Here is a 17,508-nt window from a genome sequence, read left to right on the forward strand (position 1 = left end):
TGTTTTATAACATGTTTCTGAAAGGGTGGCTAAATGGATAGTGTGAAATGTCATGGTGATGAGAGCTGCCTAGCTGCTTACACAGACATGGGAGATGTGCAGGGACTATGTAGCAGACCTTGCCAAGCAAAGGTTTATTCTTAAGAATACATCACAGTCAGAAAGCTTCTTTTTCTAGGTTTGTTTGTTTGTTTTCTCATTAATCCAGTCATATTCATGTTTAATTCATTTTTTGTCTTGTGAGGGGTAACAGTATTGCATAAAAATGTCTTTTCCAGTAAAATACTTCTTTAACAATTTGGCCATGATACAAAACCACATTCCCACCAGGAAAGATTTTTTATCTCCAAGCATATTGTGGCCAATTTCCTTCCTAATTAATACCATAACCACCTCCAAACTCCATTTCAGTTCCCAAATGAAAATTGGTTAAGGCAGTCAACAACGAATAAGATCAATATACCACCAATAGTTCAATCGGCACAGTTTCCAGCATAGCGTGTTAGTACAGCACAACCAGCATTTGTGTTTTTATGTCACTTGGACATGCCCTGTTTCTAGCATGTTACTGTGATAACTTCAAGCTACACTCGAGTAAGGTTTTTAACATGAAGTTTGATCATAGAGTCAGCTGCGCACATGTCAAAATAAAAAAGGATAGGTAAAACCTTTTCTGAGGAGCAAAAGTGGGGCCTGAGTGGTGGCATACTTGAATAGAAGACATCAGAGGTTGGAGCAAAGGGACATGCATAGACCACACAAGCTCCTTCCTGAGGTACTGGACAGTTTGCAGTACTATTCCCAAGGCATGATATGCAACTGCAAGGCAACCCAGCTGCAAATAGCCCTGCAAAAGAGGACTAGGAATGGCTTTTCCCAGGCTGAATGCTAGTGTTGTGTCTCCGACCAGCTACAATCTGGTCTTATCTTACATCACTGCCACCAGCCAGTGTAATCAATGCCGACTGTGGTGCCAGTATTTGCAACATATTCAGCTAACCGTGAGAATGAAACAGTGACTAGTCCTTGTTGGCCTAAGTCTCTTCTTTGGAACTGACATCAGGGAAAGAAGTAATAATTAATATGTTTAAATACGCTGGCTACTATTTTCAAAGTATATACAAAACTTAAGTGTATATACAAAACTTAATTGTCTACAGTGCAATCATCCTCTTCCCTGAGCAGACCCTATGTGAAATTACATACTACCTTCCAGGAAAGCAAATGTGTTTACCAGAAGAACCCAGACCACCAAAGTCTATGTGTTTCTGATAAGAGGATGGTCTACATTGGTTGTGAGACCCATATTCTTATGAATTAAAAAGCTTCTGTCTTAGAGTAGCCCTTTGTTTGCTCATCCTACCTGCATACAGAAAATCATGGAGGAAAACCTGAAGGGTATGTTTTCCACTTGAGAGGATATTTAGAAAAGAAATTACTTTATTTGAAGTTGCAAAACACTGAGAAAAAGTGGCAAAGCTCGATATTGGCAATAGCCCTTCATAGTAGTTGTAACAGCTATGGACATGTTTTCTTCTGCTGGGGCTTATCCATGAAGCACAGCTGTTGGTTTGTAAAAAAAAAAGGAATCCTTTCATGTAGATGAAAATGCTCTGACTCTAATGTTTCTAAATCTGTTTGCCTTGGTCTAACAAAGTTGATTTTAAAGGGCAGTTTATTCTTTAGGAATTACTCAGTAAATAATGTATTATGCATATCTTGGTGGAGGTATTCTCAAAACTGCCTGCAAAAGCTGCTGTAATGCTCCAGAAAATGGAGGAATCCCAGCCAGGGGAAGTACAAAATAAAAAAGAATTCTTAACATTAACTCTAGCTCTAACCAAAGAGATTAATGAAATAACCAAACAAATTAATAAGCAAGGTAATAGAGGAAATTAGTGTGGTGGGGCTGATAGATCCCACATTACCTACAAACCTCCTTCTTCTAGCACCAAATGATAGCAGCTCCCTTGAGAAAGACCAGTCAATTAATGATTGAACATTTACTACTATAACTACCACTATGACTACTAATGCTTCTACTACAACTACTGTTGCTACTACTACTACACCACAAATAAACGTGGTGCTTGTAATGGGCTTGACCTAAACGTCTCTGGACTTGTGCTCCATGCACAGCATCATGGCATGTTTGTCCTCCTCAGTGACCTTAATCCTGACACAGAGGAGAGGACCAGTATCTTCTAGCCCTTTACACACCTTCGGGCTTTCCACAGAACGGGTAACTAATGCCAGGAGGGATGTTTCTTTCTTGTCATTGATACTACTCATGTAGCACTGCCCAGGGACACCCGCCAAGCAGGGGTAACAATGTGCTGTACAAGTGCATAGTACAAGATATATTATCACCCTAAAGGAAATAAAATCCCAGGTGCTGAGCAACCTGATCTAGTTGAAGATGTCCCTGCTCATTTAATGGGTGTTGGACTTGTTGACCTTTAAAGGTCCTTTCCAACCCAAACTATTCTATGATTCTATGAAATACGAATTGACTAGTTTTTAGGTGGTTCTGCAACTTGAACCTGAATGTCTTGCTCTATTGAAAGCCTCAAGTCACATTCTTTCCAGATTCTTCCCTAAAATATACCTGAAAGAGGAGTCTAGCAAGCCATTTACAGGAGGTGGCCACTATACATGGAACAAAACCATCAACAGCTTCAGGAAGAGCTGGATCTAACCCATGGATGGTAAAAGAGCAACCTCATTTCATTATATTTCCTCTACATTTTCATTCAAATGGAAAACAACTTCCATAAATAAAGTTTGCAAGGCTGCTTAGGCCATCTGCCATTCATGTAATGACGTCTAGTCCTTTGCTATCTCTACTCATACACTATTCATCTTTCAGCTATCAAGTTTGCAATTAACAAGAATTTACCCTATGGACTCTGTTTACACACTTGTTAAGCTCCTGGAGTTAAAAATGTATGATCAATTTAGTAGGTGTATCAGCCAGTACCTAAAACCATGCTGATTCTATATATCACCACCTAGCCAATTATATTTGTAGTTCCCCAGTTTTCTAGCAATCAGTTTTTCTATTCTGGCTTAGAGAAGCAAAGCTTTGCCCAATGGAAAAAGACCAGGGTTGCTTTCCAGATACCTAAGAGACATGGTCTGTTTTTGTAAAATGGAAGAATTTGCAGCTCCTCATACATTTTAAGTAGAGGAGTCATGCTACAGGTGCAGGTTCTTAATATATTTTCCCTGGAGAGTAAAGGAGATGTGCAGACCACTACAGTATCTAGAGTTAATGTCCTCTAGGGACAAACCTAATTCTTGGCTTCAGCGGGAGTTGATCTCAGTCAGGCTTCAATGTACGGAGTCAAACTGCAGAGTCCTGGAGGCCAGGAGAAACATTCTGCCTACTTGTGTACTTTGTTGTATTCAGGACCCATTGACTAATGCCTACAACTTTGCAATTTCTCCCACTGTATATTAAAAACAAAACAAAACAACAGTAACAACAACAACAACAGCAAAGAAAAACAAACAACACAACAGCACTGACAAAATAAAACTCAACTGTATGGTCTCCTTGCTTGTGGAACATTTTGGCTGCTAAAAGTAATGTGTTGTATCTTGGGAAAGGCAAATTCTTCATGTTATTGCATCCAGACTGTCTAGACTGCCTAATAAGGTGGAGGTTGTTCTGGGATGGCCTCATATTCTTTTTAACATTGACTATTTGTTTCAGTGATTGCTTTGTTGGTAGATACTGCCAATGTTATACTAATCTCGGATTTGGGTTTTTCATTTTTTTGAGGGATGAAAAGGAGTCTAGATTTCCCTCCTAGAATAATTGCTCTATAAATATTAGTCTTCTCAGTTCAGTAAAGCCCAGAGTATGAAAAAGTTTTGAACACTTTCTACCTACATCAAAGAATCTGACACCAGTTCTAAGCAGGGACATCAGGAATGACAAGTGATTATTTAATATCCAGGGCTTGACCTGGCTAGTCCTCCCAGTGTGAATTCCATGCATGGAGACTTTAAAGGGTCAGTTTTGCAGTTCATAAAGCACAAAAAAGCCAGCACTCATTTTTAAAAGGTCACTGCACATGTGGTCATCAACACAATAATTTAGCACTGCTTAGGCCACTGTGTTTCTCTTGTCTCAGTGCTAAATGCCACCTTGTTCCTGAAGAGCATTATGATGTGGGAGAAGTCTGGCCTACATACTGCAAGGGGCAAAGCACTCTGAACTTCTGAGCATCTGCTCAAGCCCACATCCCAGACCCTGTGGGACGTCTGTGATGGACCTTGTGCTTCTTCAGAAAAGGTGTCTTTTTTTTTTTACCATTTGCAGCATATCAGAGACAAAGGTGGAACTGTGCAGAACAACTTTTCCCCCATGTGGTTTGCATATAAGCTAGGTTTATACATAAAAATTATGCAATTTACAGCAATTACTAGCTGAATCTAATAATAGTTAGTATCCTATTCTACATAAGGATTGCAGTCATTGGTCAGGTGTTTCACTTGCCCTGTTGATATGCAGATGCAACTGGTAATTCCAGTTTAAACTCCTCTTTTTACTCTCTGGTGTCCTGATGTTCTTCTGCTGAAGTAACTTGACAGAAGCACAGAATATACAGGCTGTGTTCTAGTCCTCAACACAATCTTCTTATGTCATTTGAAGGAAGTTACTTAAATTCACATGTACAAAAGAGTTCAGATGTTTGACATGGGAATTTAGGCAAAATCCAGGGTCACAGCTCAGTTCTTAACAATTCTTCAGATGCACAAATAAACAGGGAATATATTTTCCAAGTCATCTAAAATTCTATTTCTGCATGTGATCTGCACTGTGATAATGTCACCTAGCACAACCACATTTATTTGAAACCATGATCTGAAGAGGAGGAAGATCTGGAGGCTACCCCTCTTCTCTCCAGCAGTTCAATGGCAAGAAGAGTCAGACCTCCACAGGAGTCAGATATGTAAGATGGGTTCCCAGGACCCTCTCACCTTAGCTGCTTCAGACTGTATTTCAGGCAAACATCCTAAACACTAGTCCAGGAGCTGTTCTGTGACAAACACATTCTGCTCTCCACTGTCTGAAACAAGGAACTTTGAAAAAAATTATGTAGTTTTACTGAGTCAGGGGAGTGAGCATAAAGTCACAGATAGCGAGGGATCTTCAGAAACTCTTTAGTCCTTCCACCTAACCTAACAAAGGGTCATTTATACCTCCTGCTTGTCTAATCGCTAATGATCCTCCTGGAAAGAGACTGCCATAACTCCATACGCAATCTACACCAGTGCTTCTCTGTGCATAAATTTAGATTTTTCCTGTTATTCCTGCTTGTGCTATCTGTTATGGGAAGAGGGAACTGATTATTCCCTTCTCTCTAAAAGTGTTTGTGGCCTGTTGTCATCTCCCTCATCTGTCTTCAAGCTAAACAATCCCATCTTTTAATCCTTCCCGATAGATTATACTTTCAAAATCACTTTCATCTAGACTGACTCCAGCTTGTCTTTCTGATACCCAGAACTAAACAGAGCACTTCAGCTGAGCTCTTACAAAAAGTGGACCAAACCAATATGTCTTGCAAGCTGTTCTTCTCCATGTAAAACCTGATCTGCCAGTTGTGCAATAGAAAAACGATGTTTGGCTCAGCTTATTATGCCCTATGGTAATCATGTATATTAGTATTTCAGTTGTTACAAGAGTACTTCTGCAGCAATTGACCCTATCCCCAAATGACATGTTTTATTTTATATTACAGAGCAATTTTGAAGTGCAGGACCTACTTTCCTTTAGAATGAAGGTAAACTAGAAGATGCTCCTCAAGAGTGCACTTACTGAGCATATTCTGCTAATGGACATTTAGTCCAGAGGGCTGGACTAGAACTAGACTGAAGAAAACCCTCTAAAAGTGAACCCAAGAGAGCTGGGACCTCAGCCCTGGCTCTTTCACTCTACAAATTTGCTCCCATTGCACAGCCCTGCTTGGGTACCCCTGCAACCTTCAGGACTCGTCTTGAAGAAGAGTGCCTTACTGGTTGTACTGTATACCACGTGTATACCATTGATTACTTTTGCCTCAGTGTCTTATCTTGCATTCATTCACTTTGAATTTTATTTGACATTTTCATTTCTCAAGCTATTCTTAGATTCTAGATCTGTCCTGCAATGCATTTGCTGCCCTTCTTGTCTTCAGGACATCTGCAAATTTAATATTCAATACTTTCTCTTCCATCATCTATGTCATTAATTAAAACATCATCAAGTAGCCTGAGATCCAAGACAGATCCCTCTGGCAGACCACTCCACACCTCCTTCCTTCTTAACACTAAACTACAGAAAATATTCTTAGCATATGATTATCTGTTCAATTTTGTCCCACACTATAGAATTTCCAGCAAAGCCATTTATATGTATATTTTTAATGAGAATGTCATACAAGACAACGTTAAGATCAAAATATGTGAAATTAACTGCCTCATCTCTGTCTGTAAGATCTTGTCATAGGCAGAAGTTAAATTGATTTAATGCAATCTGGTTGTGATAAATTTCAGTGTGTTGTTATTTATCTTCTTGTTATCCTTCAGGTACTTACATACAGTTTAGTAAATTATTTGTTCTAGATTTTTTTCCTAGGAACTGATGTTGATGGATCTTTTCCCTATTTAAGAATAACCACTATGCTTGCCATTTTTTCCTGTCTTCTGCTACCTTATTTGACCCCTTTGATTCTCAAAGGCTTCATTTTACACTACGAAATAAAACAGACTGAGGAACACACTCTGGCCCTGAGGCCAAGTGGCACAGCACAATCCATCTCCACTTGGCAAACTCATCAGAAAAGAGTGTTCACAGTCAAACTGTCCTTCATGCAAGTTGTTTCCCATGCTTGTCCAGATAGTGCCTGGGAAAATAGCAGGAGAAAAAGACAAAAATATGGCAGAGAGCTTTTAGCAATAAACACTTCGGGTGATCCTGGGACAGCATGTTAGCCTATAATCTGTCTCTGTTTGAGTTACTACTATAGGCATACCCAAAAATGAGGTGGCCTAAACCACTTTAGTTATCATGAAAATGTTGCTCAGCTCAGTGCTTAGGATGCAAGATCCACTTTGTCCCCGAAAGAAGTGCCATAACAGTATGGGGAGTGGGAGAAAATGCTTTTTCAAATATACCAAGATAGAAAACTGCCATTATGGGCCAATGTAGTTTAGTTTAGGAATCTGATTTATTCCTTGTTCTGAGCCAACTCCATAATGAATGTTTCCTTTCTTTTCATTTTATCTACTTTTTCTTTTTTTGGGTTGCCCTCATTTTCAAATGCCCATGTTATTATAATTCTGTGATATTCTCTGCTACCCATCTCAACCCAGGCCTTCTTTTTAGTTATCAAATTGTTACATTATGCAAGAATCATTATTCGGTCTTGTCTTAAAGACAGAACCTCTGGCTGCTATATAATGCATGTACAGATTCAATGCATTTCTAATGCCGAGAATTTCTCTCCTTTTCCATTGTTCATATAACCAGAAATATTCTGTGGAAAAACTAAAAATAAATCTTCACCCAGTAGAATATGGTTCGTAATGTCTCTTGATATGGGCATTATCTCAGATTTAGCTCAGCTCATACTTTGTATGGGAGGCAGAGAGAGATTCAGCTCTAATTTAATATCTCTGAGATTGATCTGAGCTGTTTGCAGTTTCAGTCACACATGATAAGGTGAAGGTACAGTGCCTGACTGTCTGGCTGAGCATTTATGCTGTGCTTATCATAGTAACATATCTGAGCTGCTTTGAAAAAAAAATACGCTGAAAAGCCAGCAAAAATTAATAATGACCTTCCAATATTATTAACCTAACCCGGCTCCTTTATGCTTGACACCATTAGTTTTCATTCCTTTAACGTTTTGCTTCTCCATTCCGCAATCCTGAAAACTGCTGGAGTGAGCTCTTTCCCAAGGTTGAATGGGAGGCTGTGTCAGATGCCTTCCTGACAGAGAACCATGCTGGAATGTGATCCCAACAGGGGCTGGAGAGTGGAGGGGGGCTAATGCTCATGTGGATGCACCACAGGTTTTGGAACTGGAAGGGAAAACACCACAGGAGGCACTGCTAATAAAAGGAGGAGGGAGAGATGGATGGGTACCGACAGCTGCAGTGCTAAATCTCTGCCTTGTGCATTCTTATCAAAATAATTCAAAATGGAGTAACTTGTGAAATGTCTGGGCTCCACAATTCACCCTAATACTGTGGTCCCTGAATCAACTCCAGAAGCTGTATAATTACATTGCCCTGTCATTCTGCCCAAGCTTCTTAGTCTTCTTGAGAGACAAATCTAATTACTCTGGGCACAGCCCCAGCCTAATGTAGACACAGCTCTTCTGGGATAGAGCTGGGCTGTGCACTGACACCGCTCTGGACTGGGTGTTTGAAGTCTGCTCAGTGATAGCTCCAAATGGTTCTCCCAATGCCTTGTGGCACACTGCATGTGTGTCTTATAGCCAGTGTGCCAAAGTAGATGCCAAATTGGAGACAAACTGGGTGGCAGGATGCTGGAAGAAATGACCAGGGAGGGGAATGTGGTTTCCCCTTGATCTCTTAGCTGCAGAACAAGAAGCAACATTAGGTGTCAGATTAAACCAGTTGGCCACAGACAATCCAGAGGTAGTTTCAGAGGAAAAAAAAGCCCTAAGAGGCTCCAGAAGAACTGCCTGCAGTATTGACAGGAGTATCATAAGTTAGCTTTTATTTTATTTATATACGGCTCTAGCATGATGCAATGCAGGATAAGATAAACACCGTAAGTGCTGCAAACAGAATGCCAGCTCCATTTTTAGTGTGTTTGTCTCCCGGAAGAACAATCCTTTGAATTAAGAGAAGAACTTTTTTTTTTTTGTAAGTTATTTTGAAATTCAAGCTTGTTGGCTCTGCTTCATGTCACTGTAACATAATCAGTATTGAAAAACTGTCTAGATTCCTAGATTCATGTTATGGAGTTTGTATTTTTAATGAAGAAGGCCACTGGGCCTATCAGTACAGTTTGTGATTATGATCTGGTATGACACCAGTGCTATCTCATTTAAGAGAGGTACTGTAGATCAGTTTCAGTATCATCAGAGCCAGAAGGGCTTACAAAGACTGATCTCATGTAAACAGCAAGTAGTTTTGGTGACTCCAAGCAGCCACTGGACCAGGCTGATAAATGACACAGACTTACCTAACTGAGTGATCGTGCCATTTATTCCATCAGTGATGTAAAACGTTGGACCCTCCAGCTGTGGACTGGAGGCAGTCTGAGTTGTTCACCCTATTTTTGCTGTTCCACACAGCATGAGACTGAATAAACATTAATTAAACTTTTCAGTACACCATGACGGTATCAACATCACTCATTTGGAGAGCTGCCTGCTCAGCCAAACCAGCCTGAATACAGTGCTACTGCTGATATGCTTAGCAGTACCAGTAATATCGCTGGGTGTACTGGAGCCTGCCTTTCAGTGGCATGATTTGGATCCATTCCACCTTTATTTCAACAGGAGCCTCAGAAAAACCAAGAGGATCAAGGGTGGAGAAAAGCAATCTAGTATGAAAGCCTAAGAATCTAATCTATCCTGAACAAGAAGCTCAGAATTCTACATTAAATATCTCATCCCCTCATGAGATTCCATTCAGAAAAAGTTTGAAGAATCATAAAAATCTGAAGATAGCTGTATGTTTCCACAACAAGGATTGTTTGTTCGTTTCTGTTTGTCACAACAGGCCTCTGATTTGGAGACTTAGGGGCACCCAAAAGTGCAGAACACCAATAGCAGTTGAGGGGTAGACTGTCTGAAGCCAGGGGATAGTTAGCCACTGGAACACTTCCATAGATCTTCATTCTCCATCAAATTTGGTAAACTGTGCTGAACTCGGTGGAAACTCCTCTTGGGGAATCTTGACTCATCTGCGTGACTACGGTGCTCTTCATCAAGCCCTGACACATTTATGGCTAAGCGGACTTCTCTGCTGTAGTGGTCTTCCATAAAACAAACTGTGCAATTTACTGTTTTCTCCTTTCCAATTTTTGTAATCTAGAAGAACAATAAGCACACATATTGCTTTTATGAGGGAAAGTTCTGAGAACCTGGCAACTTGCCCAGTCTTCTCATTTGTTTGTGTTGGGGAACAGGCAGGATATTTTGCTGCAGCGAAAGAGTGAATAGACTTCTGTCCCTCTGAAATCTATTGCTGAGGAATACAGGACAGAGCCAAAGTGTGTTGAGGTCTTTGAGAGGGATAGAAGATAATAAATCACCTCATTAATTCTTGTTTCTCATTACAGCAAGTACTAGAAAGAATGTGTCTAATCTTCTTACTGTGTAGTACTTCTTCAGTGTGGGTGAGGGAAGGGTAAACAAGGTTTAGTCCCCATTCTGTCAGCTTTACTCTCAATATCCCCTACTTGGAGCAGATTCTAATACCCTCATGGCACTGGGGAGAGAGTGTAGATCCTGGATGGAATTCAAAGGGACAAAGAGCAAAAATTGAGACTCAGGTGTATGGCCGATGGATTGGGTAGAGGTGGGAGATGGCAAACATGAAGTGGAATCTTATGTCTCCTAATGTGGGGGCCAGTCCATGTATGTGTGACAAAAAATACCCTGGGGCTGCCTAACTGGTCACAGGATTATTTTGCATGTCTGCTAGGGCCCTGCCTATCATGGTTTTGCCTCCTATACCAGCTCATCTCTTCTTCTTCCATGGTGCCACTCCAGGCTGTGTGATTGGATTTCAGCAAAATGGATTATTGTTTGGATGACCACGGCTCTTGCCTTCCCAGCCAAGACCTCCTACTTCTCTCCCAGTTTCTAGTGCCCTTTCATTCTGAGTTCTTCCTTCCCTCAGTGTAAAGAAGGATCTTTCCTGAGTGCTTGACATGTATCAGAGATATCCATACAGCAATGTGTATTGTACAGCACCCCTCAGTGGACATAGGCTTAGATTATGGGTCCACAGGAGTAACCTCCATTGATTCCAGTGGGATTATGTGTAGTCTGACATCCTGCCTGCTCTAAAGGAGCCTAGATGAGTCCTAATGCTTGTGGGCAGAGTGGGCAGAAGCCTCCTGGTGAAGGCCTTCTGTTTACCAGTTTGTTTTCATTATGTGGCTGAATTACGAGCTTCCTTCTCACACAGGTGTGCTATCCCTTGAGTAGTCCTGCTGGAACCATTTGCATCAACATTTTTATTCTGTTATAACAAAGAAGTTCTCTATCTGCCTCTTATGTGCGGACTGGTGGATCTGTCTGTATTAGACATCCAGGACAGAACTGGGACTAGGTCTACTTGGCTGTCTCAAATGGACACCCTGTGCAATGCTACTTTCAAGTCTAACAGCATCACCAGCTGCATACTCACACAAATTCTCCCCTCTCCTCCAAAGTAGGTACAAGTGGAAATAGTTTGAGAAGGTGAAGGACCTTTTGTAGCAATTGGCCCCTACAGTTGAGCTATCTCATGGGTGTCAATGCACAGGTAAAACTACAGGAGGGTTTTCCTGTTCTCCAAAGCTAGGAAATAGACCACTTGCATGTTGGATGAGCACTCATCAAATGAAAGTGTTGGTGGAACGGTCACATTTCCCTCCCTCCAGATATACCCACAATGGCCTCATAAAGGCCTATCTATGCTGAAGTCCAGTGTAAAGGCCTGAACAAGCTTCAGATGAAGCAATCCAAGTGCCAGTAATATCTTAGCTGTGACACCATGGATTTCCTTAGGGCCAACTCTCTACCTTATCCCCCCTTTTTTAATAACTCTGATAACTAAAAATGGGAAGTGTTTCCATCTTCACTCACTCAAGTAACAAATGTTGCCACCTATGGTCTTTACGAAATTGTGCCAACCAAAACCCATGGGTCATCTGGTTCATCCCTTTTAGCTCAGAATTAGTTTCAAGAATGCATTCATTCATTCTTTCATGGTACAGCAAGCTTACCCTCCTGTGAAAGGTAGCAGCTGGGATGAAATGAGTATTGATCTCTTAATGCAGAAAGTAGGAGAGTTCTGCAAGGCAAGGACATGATCTTCTGTAATGTTTGAGAAATGTGTTGCTGGCAATATGTTGATAGCATGTAGATCTCTTATCTCAACATTTAGAGAGGTGCTAATAAAGACTGTAAACCATGTCCTAAGACAATTTTTTAGAATGCAGACTTTGACCTTCTCAGGTAGATCTGGATATTCTTCCTCATTTTTATACTGGGAACATTACATCAGCCTGTGGGCTGTGTTGCATGACTGTTTAGATTGAACAGGCCTATGCTACCGGGGAACAAGGTCAGACAGTGTATCTTTGATCATCTGAATTACTCATTTGTTGGCTTGCTTCACCCAGCTCTCTCCAAGACAAGGCTGCTCCAGAGGGCCTTGTGCAAGGCAGTGTGGACACTGTGCATCCTACCTAGCCCAAGGGTCAGAGGCTTGGTCCCTGGGCCTTTTCTATTTTAGCAGCATAGACATGGACTATTTTCAGAGCGTCTACCATGGCAGCTAAGCTCAACTGAAATTATGCCTGTTAAGACATCCTTCATTGTCAGACGAGCCATGGAGGGACACAGGGCTGCAAACAGCAGAGATAAGAACTCAGAAGGTGAGAAAGGATGTCATGATCCTGCTTTAGCAGGTGGGTTGAACTGGATGATCTCCAGAGGTCCCTTTCAACCTCAACCATTCTAGCTGTGATCTAGCTGTAATGCCTGAAGTTATTATCTGCCATAGGCAGTCTGAATGTAGAGCGTACTCCATTGACTACACAGGTTGCCAGAGCCCAACAACAGGTTACTAAATCAGACTCAGTCACTCTTAACTTCAAGACCTGGACGGCATTTGACACCCATATCCTGCACATCTGTCATTACAACATGACCAATACCAGGCCCTGGCCTCAACAGGGGTGGCTGCGCAGTCTCATAGATGCAGTCAAATAAGATGATGTGCAAACATGCGATCTACCAGACATAGTAGGAGGCCCACTGGTGTTAACACCTGCTGTAGAACAGGTTATGCACGAGGCATAAGAACTGCATCAATCCTTAGTTGTAAGACCTAGTGTTGATACCATGGATCATCCTCTACCCCATGGTACCATTTCTGCTTTTAAAGTGATGCCCCGATCAGACATCAAAATCTGTGATGTATCAATTTGATCTGAAGATTTCAGAGTTACCTCCTCTCATTTTTGCTAAATTCACAAAACTTCACGTAATGTTTGTGCTACTTTGTTTCCCCAAAAACAAGACAGAGTCTTATATTAATTTTTGCTCCAAAAATTATTACTTTTTTACATATATAGCTGCCTGGGCACTATTTAAATTGATTTTTTTTAATGAACTGTAACTAGGGCTTGTTTTCGAGCATACTCAAAACCCCTGAAAAATCATGCTAGGTCTTATTTTTGGGGTAGGTCTTATTTTCAGGGAAACCAGGTATCTTAATGTGTTACGTGGCAGCAAGTTGAACAATGTTTGCTGTAATGCATGTAGTTTTTGTCCCTGCTTTTTATCCTTCTGCATTTTCTTATTCTTTTAAATTGTCCTGTTATCATCAGATCCTCTGCTAGCTTTGATAACTTCAAGGAGGCCAAGTTTATAGGTTCTGCACCCTAAATCATCCATTTTCTCATTTTCTGAGTGCTGACTAAAGGCTTTCCTTCACATTTACTCAAATTGTTATGAGTTTTTAAAATGTTCTTTAAAAAAAAGATTTTTCTAAAACAAAATTAAATTATTTCCTGCTGCTTCTGCTGGATTGAAACAGTTGTTTTGTTGAAACATATTATCTTGTTTAATTGCTTAGTTCCAGTACACATTATTGGTTTTCGTATGAATATGATGGATTTGGTTTATTACTGTAATACTGGTGTCAGGGAGTTGTAAACCACTGTGACAAGGTGGGGAGTAAGGCCTCATGGATCCAATCAATAGACTTACCTTTACCATCAGCTCTTAGAAGAGATTTCAGTCATAAAGTATTTATTGAATTATTCTGGAAACTAGCAACATGGATTCATGTGAAGTGTTTTTGCAGTGCTCCTCCATGCTATGGAGAATTGAGAGCTTGTTTCATTTTTGCACAGTGTCTTGGGTGCCATTTTTGAGCTTCTTCACATGGCAGCATTCTCAGTTTGCACCTCATTCTTGTGGCTTGGGGGCTACACTGAGAGTTTACACCCAAAATCAAGGGACTAGGAAGAGAATTAAAAGGATGGATGTGAGTGCCTTGGGAGCTCTTTTTTACATAGTCAGGAAGCTTTGTGCCATCAAACCTCACCAGATGCATGATGCTACCTATTTTGTGGTTAGCATATCTGAAGGGACAAAGTGAAGTTCCCACCCTGCAGCACCAAGTGCTGACAGAAGCTTTCTTGGACTACACTACCACAGATAACCATACCCATTAGCATACTGTGACCTCTTTACTGAAATATATAACATGATGTCACTTAATTACTACATTAATTAGTTCCATATAGCAAATAATTATAGTTAGGCTTAACTGGACTTTACTGAACAACATGTTGTAATGAAATAGTAAAATTAAATTGCAAAATACTATGCCGTGCTTGACAAAACTTCAACTTGAAATTCTATTAATTTTTCTGGCTTATATTAATTTTTATATATGCCCATTATAGTCAGCAAGAGAGAAAGTTTGTTGAAACTAGTCCATTCTGTGCAACACATTACATTTTTGGCAACAGGATATAATCTGGGGAAGATAAGAGAAAGATTCTTTAAATGTCATCCCCTTACCAGTCCCTACCTAATAGTTAAGACTGTACTTTTCTGAAGAGCAGGCCTCGAAGCATGTCTGGATGGAGGCTGGGGTTGGGTTGCTGTATTGTGCAGAAGAGACTTCTTCTCCACATGATACTTCATATTCCCACAAATTTCCTGTCCCTCGACGAAACATTTCTTCTTCTCCCTAATCATCCCCTCAGGGACCGAGACATATGTGTGAAGTATATCTGATATTAGTATTTCATGAGGTTACACAGTGGTAGAAAAATACTTTCATGTCTTCAAAGCAGCTTTGGAGACTGTGTATAGAGACTCATAGAATGCTGCTCATTGAACTGAATTTCACTGAGGAGCGATTTCACCACAGAAATTTCAAAGAGTATTTTTATTTTGACACCTAAACCTATTTACAGGATAGTAAAAGAATTAAACTACAAAATAGAATCTGGTCATATCCAGAAGTCTCCTCTTATACACACCTGGTTCCTACTGTAGCTCTAGGTAAATACAATATTACATTTTGACTTCCTTGTGTGAAACTTGGTGTAAACCTATCCTGTATTACATTATATAAATTTTTATGCTGTATCACTGATGGCAGAATCTGAGTACTGTTATTCGGTTGCCATGGCTGCCAAGAGATGGCTAGATTGCAATGGTAAAGAGATTTTATTTACATCCACCCACACAGCATATTGTTTGGTATCCTGGCCCAATATGTATTTGCAGAAGATAAATTTACTAAGCTGGGATTTTGTGGCTGTACTTGGCAGTGGAGGAGAGGGATCATACCTCGGCATAAGCATCCAGTCCTGAATTAGAAGTGACCTGAGACCTTCCAGGGCACCAAAACCTTTTTTTTCCTCCATGCAGTGATTTGAGAGCCAAGAGGGAGAAGAAATGGAGCAGGTCAGAGGCAAACACAGCTTGTCAGGGGACTAGGCATCAGATATGACCACACAGTCTGCTGCGGCAAACAGGACAGCAAGCAAGACAAGGGAGACACCTTATAAGACAGTCTTGGGCTGGGAACAAGTCACCCGCAGCCCTTGAATGGAAACACCATGGTTGCCTTGTGTGGGAAGATGGATAGACAGCGCCAAAAGGGAAAATTGCAGCTTGCTGAGATGTGATTGCTATAAGCCATTTACTGGATGGAGGTTTTGAGGAAGATGGAAAATGTGCTGCCAGGAGACAAGAGGCAAGAGGAGCTCTTCTGCTCCAGTGATTTACTAGATGACTGGGTTAATGCTGGTGCTGCACCTCACTAGATGGCCATTGTAAGTTTTAATTAATGGTTAGGCCATCTAAATCTTTGCAGATGGGTGTTTTTAAAATTTGAATAAATGAATAAACGCAGCTTTGAGGCTTGGCCCAACTCAGCATTTCCAAGCACAATTCAGAACTGGCAGGATATCTTCCATTTTTGATTAGTGATAAATCTAATTGCAAAGGAATGGCTGACTTTCAGAGCCAGGACTGTATTACAAGTCATCTGAGGGTAGGCATCAGACTCAATGAGCCTGGTATAATGATTTATTTACAGCAACTCTGATATGTTTAGTAATCCATTATAATTGTATAGACAGAGACTTCATTATCCCTTCATGTTCCTGTGATCCCTTCAAGGGCTGGGGAGTTGCAGAGCAAACCTGCAGAGAGGGGAGTGTTCAGAAGGATTCATACTGTAAGGTGCTGAGCAGGCTGCACCCCTCACCAGGCAGAACAGGGTATTTGGGTCTGCACACAGTTTCCCCCTGTGAGGTATTCAAGTCTGCAGAATATAATTGAATTTATTTTATTTAGGGTCTAATAAGGAAAGGTAGTTAATTTCTGTTGGATAATTAGAATAAATCTCTAATTTAATTAAAGTCAATGTAAGCAAACATTTTTATTAGGTTGTTAGCACATTGTCTGAATAGTATGTCTGTACATGTTTATAGATATCCTAGTTTGGGGGAGGGAGGTCTCTTTAGTAAGTACAAAATTAATTAAATTAATTAAGTGCCAGCTACTGCAACCTTTAGCTATGTCTTCTCATAGTTCAACAACAGCAGCAAAAAAAGGCATCAGCAGTGCTGGCACTGTGCTGCTTATGATCAACATGCTTCTGCCAGAACATCTGTACCCCATCCTCTGTTTTATCTCCTCTTCTTGGAGACAGTCCATTGAGGGTAGATGTTAAACCTGAGAGAAGGTTTGAAACACCACCAAAGTGTAGAGTTCCTTTGCTTCATTCCCATCCTTGTTGCTTTTCAAGAGAATTAGATAGGCTGATGTGCTGTTCAAAGGGTCCAAGCATAGCGTAAGATCACTGGTACCCTGTCTAAGGCTGAAGAAGTGGGATGAAGAGTCTTAATTGTTCCTTGCTTGTTTCAGGTAGAAATCCAGGTTTTAAATTGTTGTTAAAGGGATAAAGGTTCCCCAGGGAATGGAGGACCTGAACAGCCAGTTAGCACATCTATCTGCCAAGCCTAAGTAGACAATTTGATGCACATTGAAGATTCTGAAATGGGAGCAAATAGACTGAAGTAGTACTTCTACAGCTACAGCTGATTGGGAGAGCAGAGAGAAAGCAAAAACATTGGTCTTTATTTTTTCTTCAAAACAAAAATAAATCTGGTCAACAAAAAAAAACAGAAAGCTAGCAGAGTGGAGCATTTAACACGTGGGCCATGCAGTGATAATCTTAATTCCACATTAAAGTCTGAGAATCTGGCAAAGCTTTCTGGCT

This window comes from Columba livia, chromosome 1 (assembly GCF_036013475.1).
Source record: "Columba livia isolate bColLiv1 breed racing homer chromosome 1, bColLiv1.pat.W.v2, whole genome shotgun sequence".
Classification (NCBI taxonomy): domain Eukaryota; kingdom Metazoa; phylum Chordata; class Aves; order Columbiformes; family Columbidae; genus Columba; species Columba livia.